The sequence below is a fragment of the Dromiciops gliroides genome, chromosome 4 (genome assembly GCF_019393635.1).
Source record: "Dromiciops gliroides isolate mDroGli1 chromosome 4, mDroGli1.pri, whole genome shotgun sequence".
Lineage (NCBI taxonomy): Eukaryota > Metazoa > Chordata > Mammalia > Microbiotheria > Microbiotheriidae > Dromiciops > Dromiciops gliroides.
In genome coordinates this window covers 289632659-289651038 of record NC_057864.1, presented here as the reverse complement: position 1 = coordinate 289651038, position 18380 = coordinate 289632659, and positions in this window count along the sequence as shown.

The window sequence follows — 18380 nt, the reverse complement described above, 5'->3', positions numbered from 1 at the left end:
TTTTTAAAAAAAGTTTGCTGGCCTTGCTGTTTAAGTTTCCTGCATGCCCAATCTCTCTTCATACAGTAAAATTTACCCTTTAAAAAACCCTAAATATATAAATGTGGCTGACTCATCATAAGCTTTACAAATAGTCACTCACCTGCTCTCCTGGAATAAGTACACCCTGGCATGGTGAGCAGTTATTTTAGAGCCCAGATTCTTGCTGCAGCATAACTGTGCCTACACACATCTGCTGCTCATAGATAGAAATGGAGAAAAAAGTGAGGGAATCGAGTGAGACTAAAGAGGGAAGAAATAGAAGTGATGAAATCGAGACAAAACTAATTTTAAAATAGGGGAGGGGAGGACTGAAAGGGATAAAGAAAAAGGCTCAAAAATAAAATTAGAGAACAACATTAAAGGGAAAATAGAAATATGAAGAAAGAATGTGAAAAATGCCCCTCTAATCATATCTACACAGGGAACTCACAAGTCAAGGCAAATATTTACAGTTGCATTGAATATCGTGGTCCCAAATATTTTCCCCCTTATCCTTTCATTTGCCTTAACTACAGGCTATGAAGAGAAGTGGGTTAAGAATAATTTGACATGTCAATGGGTCCATCACTTTATCAGTGAGGTAACTCCTGCTGGTGTAGGTTGCAACTCAAGAACACCTTTTCGGGGCAGCTAGGTGGCACAGTGGATAAAGCACTAGCCCTCGATTCAGGAGGACCTGAGTTCAAATCTTACCTCAAACACTTGACACTTACTAGCTGTGTGACCCTGGGCAAGTCACTTAACCCTCATAGCCCTGAAAAAAAAAAAGTGCCTTCTCACCCAGAAGATTTTTAGTTCATATCCTCCCCACAAATTCCTTGATAGGGAATTTGCCCAGTGCAATAGGGGTTCCTTCTATATCATTTAGTACTTTTTGGATTCCAGTGCAGCACTCAAGCTGTCTGTCATCTGTTAATCCTTCCTTTTGTTCATGACCAACCCACTTTCTTCTCCAATTATGTATCACCCTCACGATGTCTTTTATGGCATTTCTTATTTGGCACTGACAATATGCTGCCACCTACTTACACTAGGACAATGAGAATAACGTCAAAGTTGATGTGGTACTTTTCCACAACAATCATGAGAGGTAGGGAGTGAAGGAATTATCTCATTTTTTCAGACACCTATGGTCTCTATTGATTTCCAACTACACAAGAACCAGGGAGTGACCAGGCAGCAAAGGGCACATGCTCGGACCACGGGTACGTGGTCGAGGAGGGCAGGCGCTCAGGCAAAGGTGGGCCTGTTCCAGCTCACATTGGTTGCGTTCTCTGAGAGTAAGAAAAGTTTTTATGCCCTTTCTTGTACTCCATGTTCCAGCCAAAGTGACCTATTAACTGTATCCAAATTTGATGTTCTTTCTCGCATGTTTGTATGTTTGCATAAGCTAGTCCTCATACCTGAGACACACACATCCTCATATTATCCATTTATAATCCTTAGCTTCACTGAAGGCTCATCTTAAGTATTGTTTGTCCTTCGTTTTTGAATAGGACCAGTGACATCACAGGTGATATCTTTACTTGAATGTGAATTGGATTTAAGTGAGGCATAATTGCACAAAGTCTTCAGCCTCACTCTCTTTTCCATTGTCATTGAAACCCAGTGGCAAGACAAAGGTCAGGACAATTGGCAATGGTCCAGGATGCAGTGGATGACCTTGGCATCTTCAATGTTTGACCAAGCTCTAAGCACTCCACAGCACCTGCTTCAGCTGCCTTCATGGCCATTGGAACAATTTGTTCTCATCCACCCATTCTGCAGGAGAAAGTCTTCATGTGCTTGAGGAGGACACCCCACTACATAACCAACAGGTTTGAGGTCCTTCAACCTGGTTTAGCTCATCTGCCGATGTTTACTGTGGTGTGGCCACTGCACATGCTGTTGCTTCTAATGCCACAGGTGAGAGTTGAATACAAGGTAAACACCAAAGAAGAATGAAAAGCCCTGAAACGGTATCACCAAACCCTCATACCAGAGGTGTTAGTCCTCCTTGAATACTCCATACCCCCTCTTAAGTGTAACCTTCTAACCAAAGCCTTTCCTGATTCCACAAATTGTTAGTGTTCTCTCCCTCCTCATTTTATCTTGTACATACTTAATCTGTATATGTATCCCATGATCCAGGGCCCTCGAATCTCTGGGTTTACATGTACCAGATTTGATCTCTGTGACTAACCTAAAAGATAACATTCTTTATGCTCTATATTCCCCTTCCCAGAGTTTACACAGGGAATAAGTTTGTGTCTAGGTTTCTGCAAATGTAGGTAATAAAATCTTCATATTCTGACAAGTACCTAAGGTAACTAATGCAGAAGTTTTGAAGGACTTGTAGGGGAAGAGAAACATAAAACATTGACAAAAGCTCATAAGCTCCCCTTAGAAGGACATTGAATTTTGAGTTTTCAACAAGACAATACTGACATTCTGGTGAATCTCTGGCTCAACTAGAGTTCTATGCAGTCCATCCCAGATTCATTGGGTCCATTTTTCTTTGGATTCCCTGAGTAAGGCAAACAAACTATAGAAAAAGGTGAAGAAATTGGATCTTAGGCAACACTGAAAAATAGATTTTAGGATATTTCCTCATGGAATTTCTGACAGGATTGCACAAAGGATTTTGAAACTCAACATGAATAACTTGGACTTTATCTTTCCTTCCTTCCTTCCTTCCTTTGGATTAGACCTGCATTTTCATTGGTATAGGAAACTTCCAGTGAGGAAACACTCCCACCCATACCAATCAGGACAAGTTGTCTAGGGCATTGATGTGGACTGGCAGGAGTGTTTTTCAGAAGAATTTATGCAAGAAAAATGGAGAGATTCAGACAAAGAGGGGGAGCCCCTCCAAGTGATGGGTAGGTGAGAAAGCCAATTTACTGGTAACCTTTGGCACAAATTTAAAAACAGAAGCCAAAGAGTAGGTAGTTTTGTGAAAATCAGGTAGAAATGAGAGCAGGGCAGTTTCCAGCTCACACCAGACACAATGAGAAGGCGGAATAGCTCTAAAGATTCTGGGAAGGGAAAAGCCATCAGTTTCTACAACAGACTGTCTGTGGCAGACTGCTTACATTATGAAAATAGACACAAACAGTGAAGAGATAAGAAGGAGCTCATGGTAAAGAACAGTGACAGCATAGTTAAAAAAAAGTCTAGGGGCATAAAGTAGTAATACATCTGTAAGATATTGCTTCTAAGAAAGACCTAAACAAACTTATGGATTAATAGAAATGGCTTGGGAGGAGGTTTAAGAGACAAAAGTTTTAGTCCCAGCATGTTTACCAAAGGAGGTCCATTTTCCTAGGGAAATCACTCACCTCTCTATGCCTCAGTTTCCTCAATTATCAGATAGGTATAATTTCTGACATCCTATGAGCCCTCAAAGCTTTATTTTGAGGATAACTTAAGAAAACAAATGCAATATCATTTTGAAAAGTCAAAGATAGTGTACTATAGAAATTTTCATTTAAATTATTACATTAGGCACATTTCCTGGAGGGAAAAAAGGCTAAGCCAGGTTTATCTTTGGGATAGTGAAATAGCCAAGATGATGTTTCTACTGTTGTTCAATTGTGTTCAACTTTTCATGACCCCATTTTGGGTTTTCTTAACAAAGGTACTGGACTGGTTTGCCATTTCCTTCTCCAGCTCATTTTACAAATGAGGAGACTGAGGCAGACAGGGTTAAGTGACTTGCCCACAGTCACACAGCTAGTAAATGTCTGAGGCTTGATTTGAACTCAGGAAGAAGAGTCTTCTTGACTCCAGGCCCTACATTCTATCTTGTGCCCCACCCAGGTGCTCTTTAAAATAATGTACTAATAAACTAATGGACTCTGAAATGGTGAATTCAAATCCCCTACTGGGAACAGTCTCATTGCTGAGTCAACCCTGATCTCTTTGAACTCTAGAGTTTAGACTACTGGGGATCAACAACTGCATCAATAAGGTATTTATTTCTGTCAGGGTTTTGTTATCATAGTCACCATCACCACCACCTCCACTTGAAAATGCTATCATGGGGGCAGCTAGGTGGCGCAGTGGATAAAGCACCAGCCCTGGATTCAGGATGACCTGAGTTCAAATCCAGCCTCAAACACTTGACAATAGCTGTGTGACCCTGGGCAAGTCACTTAACTCTCAAAAACAAAACAAAACAAAAAAGAAAATGATATCTATCATCAATGAATCCTCCGAGTGTTAGAGGAGGCAAGGTGGCACAGTGGAGAGATTGCTGGTCAGGAAGGCTCAAGTTCAAATCCAGCATTAGATACTTACTAGCTGTGTAATCAAGTCACTTAACCTCTGCTCACTTCAGTTTCCTCAACTGTAAAATGGGCATAATAATAGTACCTTAGTGAGGGTCAAATGAGATCACTTAGCATAGTGCCTGATAAATAGTACATTAATAAAAATGTTTGTTTCCTCACAAATAAGAAAAAAGGTTGTTTCCTTCCTCCCCAAAATACATATATAGCCTCAGAGCACACAGAACTAATGAGTAAGGTCAGCTTCCATACAGCTCCAGTATATACCCTCACCATATCAATCCTCTGACCCTGAAAGGATAAGCACCCACTCTAACTGGAATGTGGCCCCAAAACTGCACCTGATACCAAAGGAAACATCACCCACACTATTCACAACAACCAACACTTCTCCTCTTCCAAATTGTTAACTTAATTACTCTATTTCAACATCGTCAAACAAACCAAAGGCTAACTCCTGTCTTACACACTAAAAACCTGCCCTAGGATTCATCCCTATCATCCAGGGACTGGTTTCCACCCACACCTACTCCACTACTTAAGCACATTTGTCTCTCTTAATGTGTAGGAGAAGGAGGGGGGAGAGAGTAAGGGGATAGAATTCACAACTTTGGGCAGCTGTGAGCCCTCTTCACCTTGGTACACAGCTGCTAACTCTTCAAAATCTATCTAATAGGAAAGGAATGAATTGGTTTAAATGGTAGCAGAAGAAATTTAGGTTTGACATTTGGAAGAGCTTCCTGACTAACACTTGTGAGACACTGAAAAAATGTGACCAAGGGATACATGAAGAGTTTTGAGTAAAGGCCATAGATGATTATTTTTCTGTGATAGTTTGAATGCAGTACTGACTGGAAGCAGTGAAACAGATTTTTCACATTTCTTCCCATGATACAGTCTGATTAAATGAGGATTAAATAAGGGGAGGAAGGAGGATTGGGGATGTATTAACAGAAGCAGTTATAATGCCTGGTGAATCCAATACCAAAAAAATTCTCTTAACCCTTATGTTTATCTTTATCTGACCTACTCATGTTTGGTACAAAGATGCTGGGGGTTAGGGGGTGGTCCACTTCAGGGGTGTGTGATAAATGTTTAACAACTGGCTGTCTGGGGGAAGGGGAGAAATGTACTTAAGACAAGATTTTAAGTTTAATCTGTTTTATTAACATTTTCTCCAATACCTTCTCAAGTCTAACTAACAGTCAACAGAACAAGAAATCAAGCCCTGATTTGTAGAAATTGATGATTTCCGAGGTATAAATGCTTACATTGAAAATTTAACAATCACCTCTAGCCAGCTAGTGTCAGCTGCTCCAGCCTACTACTGGTCTTCTTACTCTGGTTTGGAGGATTTGTGAAAAGCTCCAGATCCCTTTGTCCTCTTGAGTATGAAGTTATGCTGGCCCTAGGAACTAGACCATGCAAAACACAGCCTACAATTCTGGACAGAATTGTGATTACATGTTCAACTCATACCTGAATGCCAGAACAAGGCTGTGACCCAAGATAGCAATAATGTCTCCTTATATGCTTTTTATACTGAATATTCTAAAAGTGACCTGTTTGCTATTACTCCCCAAATTAGGAAGAGTGTGTAGCTTTATTGTTGCTCTTGAGGTCATGAACTAACAAAAAGATCACAGAGTGAGAGCTACAAGGGACCTCAGAGGTCATAGCATCTTATGCCAGTAATTTACAAATTAGGAAACTGAGGCTCAGGGTACTTAACTGACTTTCCTTTTTTTTGGTGAGGCAATTGGGGTTAAGTGACTTGCCCAGGGTCACACAGCTAGTAAATATTAAGTGTCTGAGGTCGAATTTTAACTCAGGTCCTCCTGACTCCAGGGCCGGTGCTCTACCCACTATATCACCTAGCTGCCCCTCTTAACTGATTTTCCTAACATGATACAGGTAATAAGCATCAGTGTTGAGATCCAGAGTAGCATATCTTTGTTCTAGAATTATACAATATATAAATCCAAACAATTAAAAAAATATTTGTAAATTTATACACCTACAAATGATACTTGAAGAAATTAATTCAGACTACTCATTGGAAGGATAAATACTGGAACTGAAGTTTAAATACTTTGGCCACATAATGAAAAGAAAGGGTTCATTAAAGAAGACATATATTAGAAAACACTGAAGGCAAAAGTTGTGGCAGAAGATGAGATGGACAGATAGTGTTATGGAAGCAATGAACATGAACTTGGACAGACTTCAGGATATAATAGAGGATAGATGGGCTTGGCATGCTATGATCCATGCTATGGTCCACAAAGAGTCAGACATGACTGAACAATTAAACAACAACACCTACAAATGTGTATGTAACTTTACTGGTAATTCACACTTGAATAAAATTCTTAAATTGATGAAGCATTTGCACATTCTTTTTTTCTTTTTTTTTTATTCTGGATCAAAATATTCCCTTGTTAATCAAATAACCAAGAATTTATAGTGTTCATGAAGTCTTTTATTTCTTCCCATCCTCAAAAAATATATAGTTGTTTTGCTTTGTTTTAAAGTTTATATTTTATCCTAGAAATGGATCACTGGAAGTTACTGAGTTGAGGAGTTACAAAGCAAAGGATATGATGTTTGTAACTTGAAGGATATATTATGAGAGTGGGGAGCCTTTTCTTTCTCTGATAAAGAGTGCTGTTTTGGATATGTTGGGTTTGAAATATCTATGGAAATCCAGCAGGAGATATCCAACAGAGTTGGACTAGAGTTCAGAAAGGGGATGAAGACAGCATATGTAGATTTGGAAATCATTTGTATGGAGATGATCACCTAGAAAAGAGGGTGTATCTATGGAGAGAAAGAAGATGGCCCCAGACAAAGCCCCAAGGTATATCTGTCTTTAAAGGTGGACTATAGATGATCATTCAGATAAGGGAACTGAAAAACAAAGGTGAGATAAGTAGGAAAAAAGTTGTGAAGGTGAGACTGTGAGATAGGCATGATTAACAATGTCAAACACTAAAGAAAGGTCACTAAAGATGAAATCTGAGAAATGGCTTTGAATTTAGCAATGAAGAGAACATTGGTCATCTTAGACAGCATTTCAGTTAGACAATGGGGTAAAAAGTAAACTTATAAGTGAAATGTAATGATGTAGCAACTATGAATATTGACAGATTTTTCTAAGGTTTTGGTCATGAAGATATGATAAGGTCAAATGAAAGGATTTTGTTTATTTTAAGAATGGACACTTTCTGTTCATGTTTATAGGCTGTAATGAAGAAGCCAACAGATAGAGAAAAACAGAAGGGATAATTAAAGAGTCCAGTTTGGAGAAAATGGTCTCCAAGGACACTGATAGAGTGATGGGGCTTAGCAATAAAAAGGATCACCTCTTGATCAGAAATTGGAACAAAGGAATAGTGGAGAACTAGGATCACATTGAGAAAATTTGAGGTCAAGAATTAGGGATAAGAGGGAGCTCATGATGGGTGGCCTCAATTTTCTCAGAAAAGTATGTTAAGGTCCTTTGCTGAGAGACAGGTAGGAGGAAATGATGTAAGGGGCTTGACAAGAGAAGAAGTTTGGAACAGAAACTATGAAGAGTCAATAAGTGAAGAGTAAATAGCCTTCCATGCAGCAGTGAGAGCCCACTTGAAATTAGGTAAGAGGGGGAGCAGAAGCAAGATGGCAGAGTAGGAGAAAGAAGTACAACAGGGCCTTTGCTGCATTATGTGAGACAGGGGTGGAGGAGGAGGTAGTGGCAAAAGGCATCTGGATGGTGTGAGAGGAGAAAGAGAGGAGAAGAAGAAGGTCTCACTAAACAGGCTCTTTTTTTTTTTTTTTTTAGTGAGGCAATTGGGGTTAAGTGACTTGCCCAGGGTCATACAGCTAGTAAGTGTTAAGTGTCTGAGGCTGGATTTGAACTCAGGTACTCCTGAATCCAGGGCCGGTGCTCTATCCACTGCACCACCTAGCTGCCCCAATTTTTTCAATAAAATATGAAGAAAGGTGCTCAACAGAGAGAGTGGGAGGAGAAGGAGCCATGAGAGGTTGGAGAAGAGATGAAAAGGAGTGGAAGAATGGCTATAGTGAGTGGGATAGTCACTTAATTAGAGAGTTTGTAAAAAGAATCACTTGCTGACATAAAAGGTGATACCATAGGTAAATTAGGAGAGGAAGGAATAGTTTACCTCTCAGATCTTTGGAAAGGAGAACAGTTTATAACCAAATGAAATAGAGAATATTATGAAATATAAAATGGGTGATTTTCATTACATTAAATTAAAAAGGTTTTGTACAAACAGAAGCAATGCATCCAAAATTAGAAGGGAGGCAGAAAATTGGGAAACAAATTTTATAGCCAGTACTTCTTCTTCTTCTTCTTCTTCTTCTTCTCCTTCTCCTTCTCCTTCTCCTTCTCCTCCTCCTCCTCCTTCTTCTTCTTCTTCTTCTTCTTCTTCTTCTTCTTCTTCTTCTTCTTCTTCTTCTTCTTCTTCTTTTGGTGAGGCAATTGGGGTTAAGTGACTTGCCCAGGGTCACACAGCTAGTAAGTGTTAAGTGTCTGAGGACAGATTGAACTCAGGTCCTCCTGACTCCAGGGTCAGTGCTCTATCCACTGCACCACCTAGCTGCCCCCAGTACTTCCGATAAAGGTCTCATTTCTAAAATATATAGGGAACGAAATCAAATTTATAAGAATCCAAGTCATTCCCCAGTGGAGAAATGTTCAAAGGATATGAACAGGCAATTTTCTGATGAAGAAATCAAAGCTATCTATTGCCATATGAAAAAATGCTCTAAATCACTTTTGATTAGAGAGATGCAAATTAAAAGAACTCTAAGGTATCACCTCACACCTATCAGATTGGCTAATATGACAAAAAAGGAAAATAATAAATGTTGGAGAAGATGTGGAAAAATTGGAACACTAATGCATTGTTGGTGGAGCTGTGAACTGATCCAACCATTCTGGAAAGCAATTTGGAATTATGCCCAAAGAGCTATAAAGCTGTGCATACCCTTTGACCCAGCAATACCACTATTAAGTCTTTTTTCTGAAAGAGATCATAAAAAAGGGAAAGGGACCCACATGTACAAAAATATTTATAGCTGCTCTTTTTGTTGTGGCAAGGAATTGGAAATTGAGGGGCTGCCTATCAATTGGGGAATGGCTGAACAAGTTGTGGTATATGAACATAATGGAATTCTATTATGCTGTAAGAAACGATGAGCAGGAGGAGTTCAGAGAAACCTAGAAGGACTTGCATGAACTGATGATGAGTGGGATGAGCAGAACCAGAAGAACATTGTACACAGTATCATCAACATTATGTATTGATTAACTGTGATAGACTAGATTCTTCTCACCAATCCAATGGTACAAGAAAGTTCTAAAGGACTCATGATGGAAAAGGCTCTCCAAATCCAGAAAAAAAAAAGGAACTGTGGAATATGGATGCCAATTGAACCATACTATTTTTTTGGTTTTGGTGGTGTTGTTTTTCTTTTTTGAGGTTTTTCCTTTTTGCTCTGATTCTTCTCTTATAACATGACTAATGCGGAAATATGTTTAATGTTATTGTACATATATAACCTATATCGGATTACCTGCCGCCTTGGGGAGAGGGGGAGGGAGGGAAAAAAATCTGATATTAAAAGGGGATTACTAGCCCCAATTTGTCTCCTTAAAAAAAAAAAAAAGAATGACTTGCAGTGGTTAAGGCCCAGGTGAAGTTATGTAGTATACATTTGTAGAGGACCCAGTCAGCATGGTTTCATGATTTTCTCCAGCCTTATCCAGCAGCATGTACATAAGAATGAAGGCAGCAAATTGTGAGAATGATTCAAGGTTGATGCTTTGCAAAGCAAGTGTGGCAATATGACAAGGGAGTAAGGAATTCCAGAGAAGGGGACAATATAGAGTTGAATGCCAAGGAGTCTGAGATGGGGAAGAGAGGAGAGCATAATTAATTCAGGAATGATGCCCTAGGAAAAACTGAGGGGTTGAGGAATTGGGAATCACTGCATGGACAAAGAATGGCAATAGATTGTGAACAGATAAGGAAATTTCAGAGTTGTGTTGTATTTGTAGATGATGGCAAGATCAAGGGTATGACTATCTTTTTTTATATCCTTATTGATAATTTTAGCTTATCCAGAAGCTAGAGGTTAGGGAGACTGTCAACTAAAACAGTGTTCCTTGAAGAAAGCAGGACCTATAAGCTAAGTACTTTTTCATTTTCCTCAATCATAGTGTATATATTTGTGGGAAAATGCACCCTAAGTTTATAGGTATAATGTTTCATGGTAAATGTAACTATGCTATTTCAATAAATGCCTTTGGTTTGAGTTAAATTTGTCCTCTGGCTGACATTGAGAGGGGCCTGTGAGCTATAGTTTTAGAGGAGTAGATTCACAGCTTATATACCTTGAGTCCAGTGAAAGTAGCCATACCTGTGGTAACCTGCCCTTTGAGTTGGGGGTGGGCTTTGGGTAGCTAGATCCCTAAAGTGTAGCATCCCCTTCGGCTAGAAACACTTCCAAGAGCACACTGTCTCTACCAAGGTCAGTTTCCACAATTTATAAACTCTTAGTCTCTCTCATTTGCCTGTATAAATAAGCCAGCAGAGAAAAGACACAGGAAGCAATCCATAGCCAGGTACAAGTCCACTGTTTCTGCCTCAGCTGAGCTTTATAAGTCTTTCATATGCAAATGGATCACGCAAAGTCTTGATCAATTGTAATTTCAACAAATGGATGGATTCAATTTATCAAGAACTTCCTGATCACATCTCCATACACACACACACAAGAATATACAAAATAAAATTGGCAGGGATAGGGGTTGAAGGAGAGAGTGGAAGGGAGGATAAATTAGTAACTAGGAAGATCAGGAAAAAATTAATATTTTAAGGAAATTGAGAATTCTAAAAAGTAGAAGTGAGGAAGAAGGGAGTAGATTAATTTAATTTATATTAACTTTATCTATTGAGCTCAATGAGTTAAAATCAGACAACAATATTCAGTTCCCTTTGTGGGCCAGTGAATTTTGTTCTCTTTACTGACCATAGACAGTAAGCTAAGTTTTATCCAAATATTTGTGTCATTGGTGATGAGAAAGACTAGATACAAAATGTGTATGATTTAAGACAAATCCATTGGCATTACTGGAAAAACAAATAAAAATATAAACCCTACTGATGGAGATGGGTCAGTTGTCATACTTCCTGTATGAAGACATTATATATTTATCCAGTATTTTAGCATGTACTTTGAGGTAATAGCTTAGGAGCACTCAGGGTTGTAAAGAATTAATTGTTATTTGAGGTTTTTATGACCCCCATCTTTTGGCTAGAATTTAAAAAAAAAAACAAAACTCAGCACACGCACTGGCCTCTGGGGCTCCACAAATGGCATGGTGCTCAACCCACTGGTTGTAGCTGTCCCCATGGCGCTGGCACCTCACGTCATCGTCATCACCACTCGCCGACGCCTACATGGGCCTGGCAAAATTATAATGATTGGAAGCCTAGTGACATCAGTCATGTGACTGTCAGGGCGGCCAGCCAATTGGCTGGGGGCTGTCTGGGGTCTGTGGGGAAGAAGGGAGGAGATTCGCCTTCAGGGTCATTTATTTGAATGTCAGCATCTGAATTAATCTACCTTTTTTTTAAATAGTCTGCTAAATTCCACTATAATAATATCACTGACAATAGCTTAGCAATCACATTTGCCACTTCTTTCCATAGGCAGTTAAGTCGTGCAGTGGATAGAGCATTGAGTCTAGAGTTAGGAAGACCTAAATTCAAATCCTACTTCGGATTATTAAAAACTGTGTGATCTTGGGCAAATCACTTAACCTCTCAGTTCCTCAGTTTCCTCAACTGTAAAATGGAGATAATAATAACTTCTGCCTCCCAGGGTTGTTGTAAGGATTAAATAAGATATTTGTATAGTGCTTAACACAATGTCTGGCACATAGTAGGTACTGAATAAATGCTTGTTTCCTTTATTCCTCTCAGTACACAAGGATGTTTTGCTCAGGTTTCCTGGTTTAAACAAATTAAAATCTCTGACTGTATCACATAGCAGAAAGGGGTCTGGATCTGGAGTCAAAGGATCCGAGTTTGAATCCTACCCCTCCCACTTACTATGTCATCTTGGATACATCAATTAACTTTTCTGGGATTAAGTTTTTCTCATCTATAAAATCGGGAGCGGGGGGTGAGGATTAGATGAACTCTAAGGTCCCTTTTCAGTTCTAAGTCTACGATCAGTGGGGAGATTATGATAAACTAAGAAAAAGAAAATTTCAAATCCACATTAAAAAAAAAAATTGAGAGGTTGTGTTGTTCCTCAGTGGACAGTGAACTGGCCTTGGAGTCAGGAAAGCCTGGGATCATATCCACTTCAGATACATACTAACTGTCTCTTACTACTCTTACATACTAACAAGTCTCTTAATCATTCCCTCAGTTTCATCTCAGGCACCTCTCTAATACTAAAACTAGCAGAATAGTTTATGATTTCCATTGGTAGAGGGATTGTTGTCACCAGAAAATCCCTATGCCAATGAAACTACAGGTCTCCTCTTTTTTTTTCTTTTTTCTTTGTGAGGCAATTGGGGTTAAGTGACTTGCCCAGGGTCACACAGCTAGTAAGTGTTAAGTGTCTGAAGTCGGATTTGAACTCAGGTACTCCTGACTCAAGGGCCAGTGCTCTATCCACTGTGCCACCTAGCTGCCCCAACAGGTCTCCTCTTAAAAGTATATTAAGACATTTTAAATGATCATACAACAAACTAATAAGTCTCACAGCTAGAATATCAACAACAAATAACTTTTTGTCCTTATTCCTTTTAACCCTGAGGCTCCAGAGGAATTTACTGTGCTCAAGGATCCTGTGGCAAATGGTTTTGTAATAGTGAAAAAATGATAAAGCATTTATATGGCTAAGAATAGAAACTGCAGTTCCACTATCTAAGATAAAATTACAAGGGCTATAAATCCTCATCCTTTAGAATATACACTGATCACTAGCTGGGATTAGAAAAAAAATCTACTCATGATTTATGCTTTTAATAGGTCTGAGAATTCCAAGGCTTTCCCACACAGAGACACCATTTATCGCTCCCCCCCCCTTTCTTTCTTACTTTATCAAGATATTTAAAGGATAAGATCCGTGAGGGAAAATGTGCTATCTTAGGATAGAGGGCCCAGTCCTTAGAAAAACCTCTGAAACTAAATATGGGAATAGGATGGAGCCAGAGGTGTGCTGGAGCCACGTGGTACAGGAATATTGTTATTCAGTTGTTTCAGACTTTTCATGACCCCATTCAGGGTTTTCTTGACAAAGATATTGGAGTGGTTTGCCATTTTCTTCTCCAACTCATTTTACAGATGAGGAAACTGAGGCAAACAGGCAAACTGTGTTAAGTGATTTGCCCAGGGTCTCATAGGTAGCAAGTGTCTGAGGCTGGATTTGAAGTCAGGAAGATGAGTCTTTCTAACTGCAAGCCCAGCATTCTATCATCTGTGCCACCTAGCTGCCCATGATACAGGGAAGTGATTGTTAAATTTTCAGTGAGCAGTCACACCTTGGAAATGAGCAAACACTATAAAGCAGGGCTTGATTTGTTACTTTGTTGATTGTCTGGAGGCTTTAAACTTAATAGCATGATGGAGAAAATGTTAATGCAAATTAAATTTTAAAACTGTATCATGTTCATGAGCTAGTTGTTAAACATTTACTATCACACCCCTGGGGGGAGCCCATTCTCATCTATCACCTTGGCTCCTGTTGAGAGTAGAGTGTGGAGGGGCAGCTAGGTGGCGCAGTGGATAAAGCACTGGCCCTGGATTCAAGAGGACCTGAGTTCAAATCCGGACTCAGACACTTGACACTTACTAGCTGTGTGACCCTGGGCAAGCCACTTAACCCTCATTGCCCTGCAAAACAAAAAACAAAAAGCAAAAAAAAGAAAAATGTCAGATATTTAGGGGCAGCTAGGTGGTTGCAGTGGATAGAGCACCCACCCTGGAATCAGTAGGACCTGAATTCAAATCCAGCCTCAGGCACTTGACACTTACTGGCTGTGTGACCTTGGGCAAGTCACTTAACCTTCATTGCCCAAACCACCCCCCCCCCAAAAAAAGAAAATTTATTTTTAAAAATGAGAGTAGATTGTGATGATCATCTCCAAGTTCACTTCCTGGTATGATGTAGCAGAACAGACAGTGTCTCAGCTGCTGGGTCTATTCATTGCTGATTAGGTCAAACGAGTAATTTCTCAGGGCTGGCTCCTTTCAGGCCCAGTTGCTGCAGCTACTGTCTGACTTTGCTATGGACCTCTAGCTAGACCTCTCCTCACTATTCTGAACTTTGCAAGTTCCTAACCATCATAATCAGTTCCATTCCCTCCCATGAGATAGTAGTAGCCAGAGCACATAACTTATGAACACCTGTCTTCATTTTTATAGAGAGAAGGACAGGGAAGCTAAGTGGTACAGTAGATAAAGTGCTGGGCCTGAAGTCAGGATGATTCACCTTCCTGTGTTCAAATCCTGGGCAGGTTACTTAACCCTGTTTGCCTTGGTTCCCTCATCTGTAAAATGAGCTGGAGAAGGAAATAGCAAATCACTCCCATATCTCTGCCAAGAAAATCCCAAATGAAGTCATGCCTTCATGCCAGATATGACTGAACAATGAAAGAGAGAGGGAACCTCACAACTTCAAGAGTCAGGAGTAATTGTTACTTCACTCTTCCCTTCCCTTTGCTTATGAGTATATGACCAGAAGGATGACTGGAAAATAGACTTTTAGCTGGAAACAGGAGCATACTGGTAAATGTTTAAGAACTGGATCTCTAAAAAAAAAAAGTACTCAGCTACTTAAATTTAATCTGCATAAGTTTAAATTTAATTACTAGTATTTTCTCCATCAATTTCTTAGACAATCAACAAACTAACCAGTTAAGCCCTGATTTGTAGTGTCTCTGATATTTAAGGTTATAAATGCTCACACTAAAAATTTAGCAATCTACTTCCTGAGAGCCCATACAAAGTGGCTTAGACTTACCCCTTCGCTGGAAGGGACCTCAGAGACCCTCATCTGAAGGACTTCATCTAATCTAAACCCTCAATTTTACAAATGAAGGAACTGAGTCCCAGAGAGGTTAAGTGATTTGCATGGTCACACAGGAGGTAAGGAGCAGAGGTGATATTTTAATCTCAATGCTTTGACTCCAAAGCTAAACTTCTTTCCACTCTACTGTGATTGGGAAAGGAACTAGACCTGTGATTTCATTAATCTATGGAATTCCTGAGTGAAGAAATTACCCCTAAAAATGCCAATCAGAACTTTCTCTGCAACTTAGTCTTGAAGAGCTGCCAAGAGCATTGAGAGCTTAAATGACTTACTCAGCATCCCACAGCTAGTATGTATCAGACACTAAACTGTAAGAGAAAACTCAATATGAATTTATTTTTTCAATGAATATGAGGGACTAGGGAATATCTATATTATTCAGTTTCCAATGAGAAAGATAGATTGAGTTCTGCTCCACTTTGTGTCACGTTTATCATGTAAAATTAGCTCTGAGTATATGTACAAGGAGTCTCTGTCAAGCTGGTTTTTGAAGGAATGGAAATTTCTTGATATACACTTAATGTTTATTGAATTGAATTGAACCTAGGAAAAATCATAAAATGGTTGTTTTATCACTTCTGTTTTTGACAACTTTTTTTTTCTCAACATGGGATCATAAATCTGGAACTAAAATGGACCTGTAAGGCCATTCAGTGTAACCTTGTTATTTTTTGACAGAGGAAACTGAGGCCTAAGTAGGTTAAATGACTTGCCCAAGGCCTCATGGAGGCCTCTCAGAGGAGAGATTCAAACCTAATCTCTCTACTCCACAGACAATTCTCTTTCCACTTTTAGTGATACCTACTGTATCCCTAGAGTCCTGTCCCACCCATGCCAATCTACTTCCCTTCCTCCCAAGTGTTCTTATGCAGGCCCTTCTGTCATGACAAAAAGTGATATTCCACCTCCCTTCTCTCTGAATTTATATAAGCCTCTCCCCCCAGATCCCCCCCCCCCCATGCCAGCAAAATACTTTCTCATGAAATCTTCCTTTCAGAATCCTTATCTTCTGACTTTATGGCTCCATGAAACCTTTCCCCTCAGATTTTTCCTAATACACTTTGTCTTGTCTCTCCTTTTCCATCTTCATCCCCAACCTCGTCATATACAGATCCATGTACATGCCTTATTAGTAGAAAGAAAACTTCATACGGGTAGGGACCATTTGGTTGTTGTCTATGCAACAACCAGCAACTTAGCAAAATGCCTTGCACATAGTAGTTGCTACCTATTTGTTGCGTTGTTGTCACATTGAACCTGGAATAAAACAATTGGGAAGCCAACAAAAACCCTCCACCAGGCACACTGTCCTATCACTTAAGAGACTTGGATATATTATGGTTTCTCTCCCTTTGTAGTACTCTGTTTCTTCCAGCAGATGTCACCAGCCATCGTTCTCTTAGAGATAGGCCCTGGGAGAAGTCATTACTAGCAATGGCTGTGATCTGTCATGCCCTTTTCCTGCAGTTCTTTGTTGTTTCCAGCAAATGTTGCCAGGTGTTGCTCCCTCTTGTCTCTCTTCATGTATTTTCTCATTGCTCACAGGCCACTGCTTTTTGTCTTCCTTGAATCAGTAGGGGAGAGCCGTCCTTGGTGTGGATCTCAATCCATCTTTGTCACCATGGGGGGAAACCTCAAAACTTGCCCCTGTATGGCAGGGGACACCATTATCCCTGAGGCAGAGCATCAAACTAGAGACTTCTCATTGAAGTTATTCTTCTTTGTCACCATTCCTATTGAAATCTGGCCACATGAAAGTGAGCCTAAGGAACAAGTTTCCTATTAGTCTCTAACTTCAAGAGAGTCCTTATCACCAGCTCCTATTTCAAGTATAATGAACACTAATCTAGATGTTCTTTCTCCCTCTTCCACCTTTGGGAACACTTCACACTTATTCAAACTCTAACCAACCTCACCCTTCAATGTCCTCCTATAGCAAATTATGCCTTGTACCACTGGAAAGGATTATGAAAATGCTCTGACATTATCAGCAGTCAATGGTCAAGGGTAGTGTGAATGATTGTGTTGCTTTTTTGTTTGTTTTAAATTTAATTTTATTATTTTTTCAATTAATAAGCATTCATTTTCTATCCCTGCTACTTCTCCCCACCCATTGAACAAAAGCAAGTCAAGGCAACAATCATTTATGCACCAGGAACTATGCTAAGTACTAGAAAGAAAATAAAATGATAACTCTTATAAGAAACATGCATAATCAAGCAAAACAAATTCCAGAATTTACCGTGTCCAAAAATATTTCTCATTTTGCATTTTGAGTCTATCACTACTGTGTCAAGTGGTAGATAGAATGCACTAGAAATCATGGTTTTGTCATTTCATTGAGTCAAGTTCTCAAGTCTTTCAAAGTTGCTTTTCTCTATAATATTGTTATTATACAATCTTCTCTTGCTTCTGCTCATTTCCTATGCACAAATTCACACAAACCTTCCCAGTTTTCTCTGAAAGCACCCATTTCATCACATTCATAATTTGTTTTGTGGGCAGCTGGAGTGCTGGGCCTGGAGTCAAGAAGATGAGTCTTCCTGAGTTCAAATCTAGTCTCAGACATTTACTATATGTGTAATCCTGACCAAATCACTTAACCCTGTCTACCTCAGTTTTCTCATCTGTCAAATGAGCTGGAGAAAGAAACTGGAAAACACTCCAGTATCTTTGCCAAGAAAACCCCAAATGGGGTCAAAAAGAGTTGGACATGACTGAACAACAACCACAGTTTGTTTAGTCATTCCCCAACAGATGGATATACCTTAGTTTCCAGTTTTTTGCTACTACAAAAAGAGCTGTTATAAATATATGAATATTTTTCTTCTTTCTTTGATCCTAGTATAGGCCTAATAATGTCATCAATGGATTAACGACTTTTATGTCACAGTTTTGAATTGCTTTCCAGAATGACTGAATCAATTCACAACTCTACCAACAATA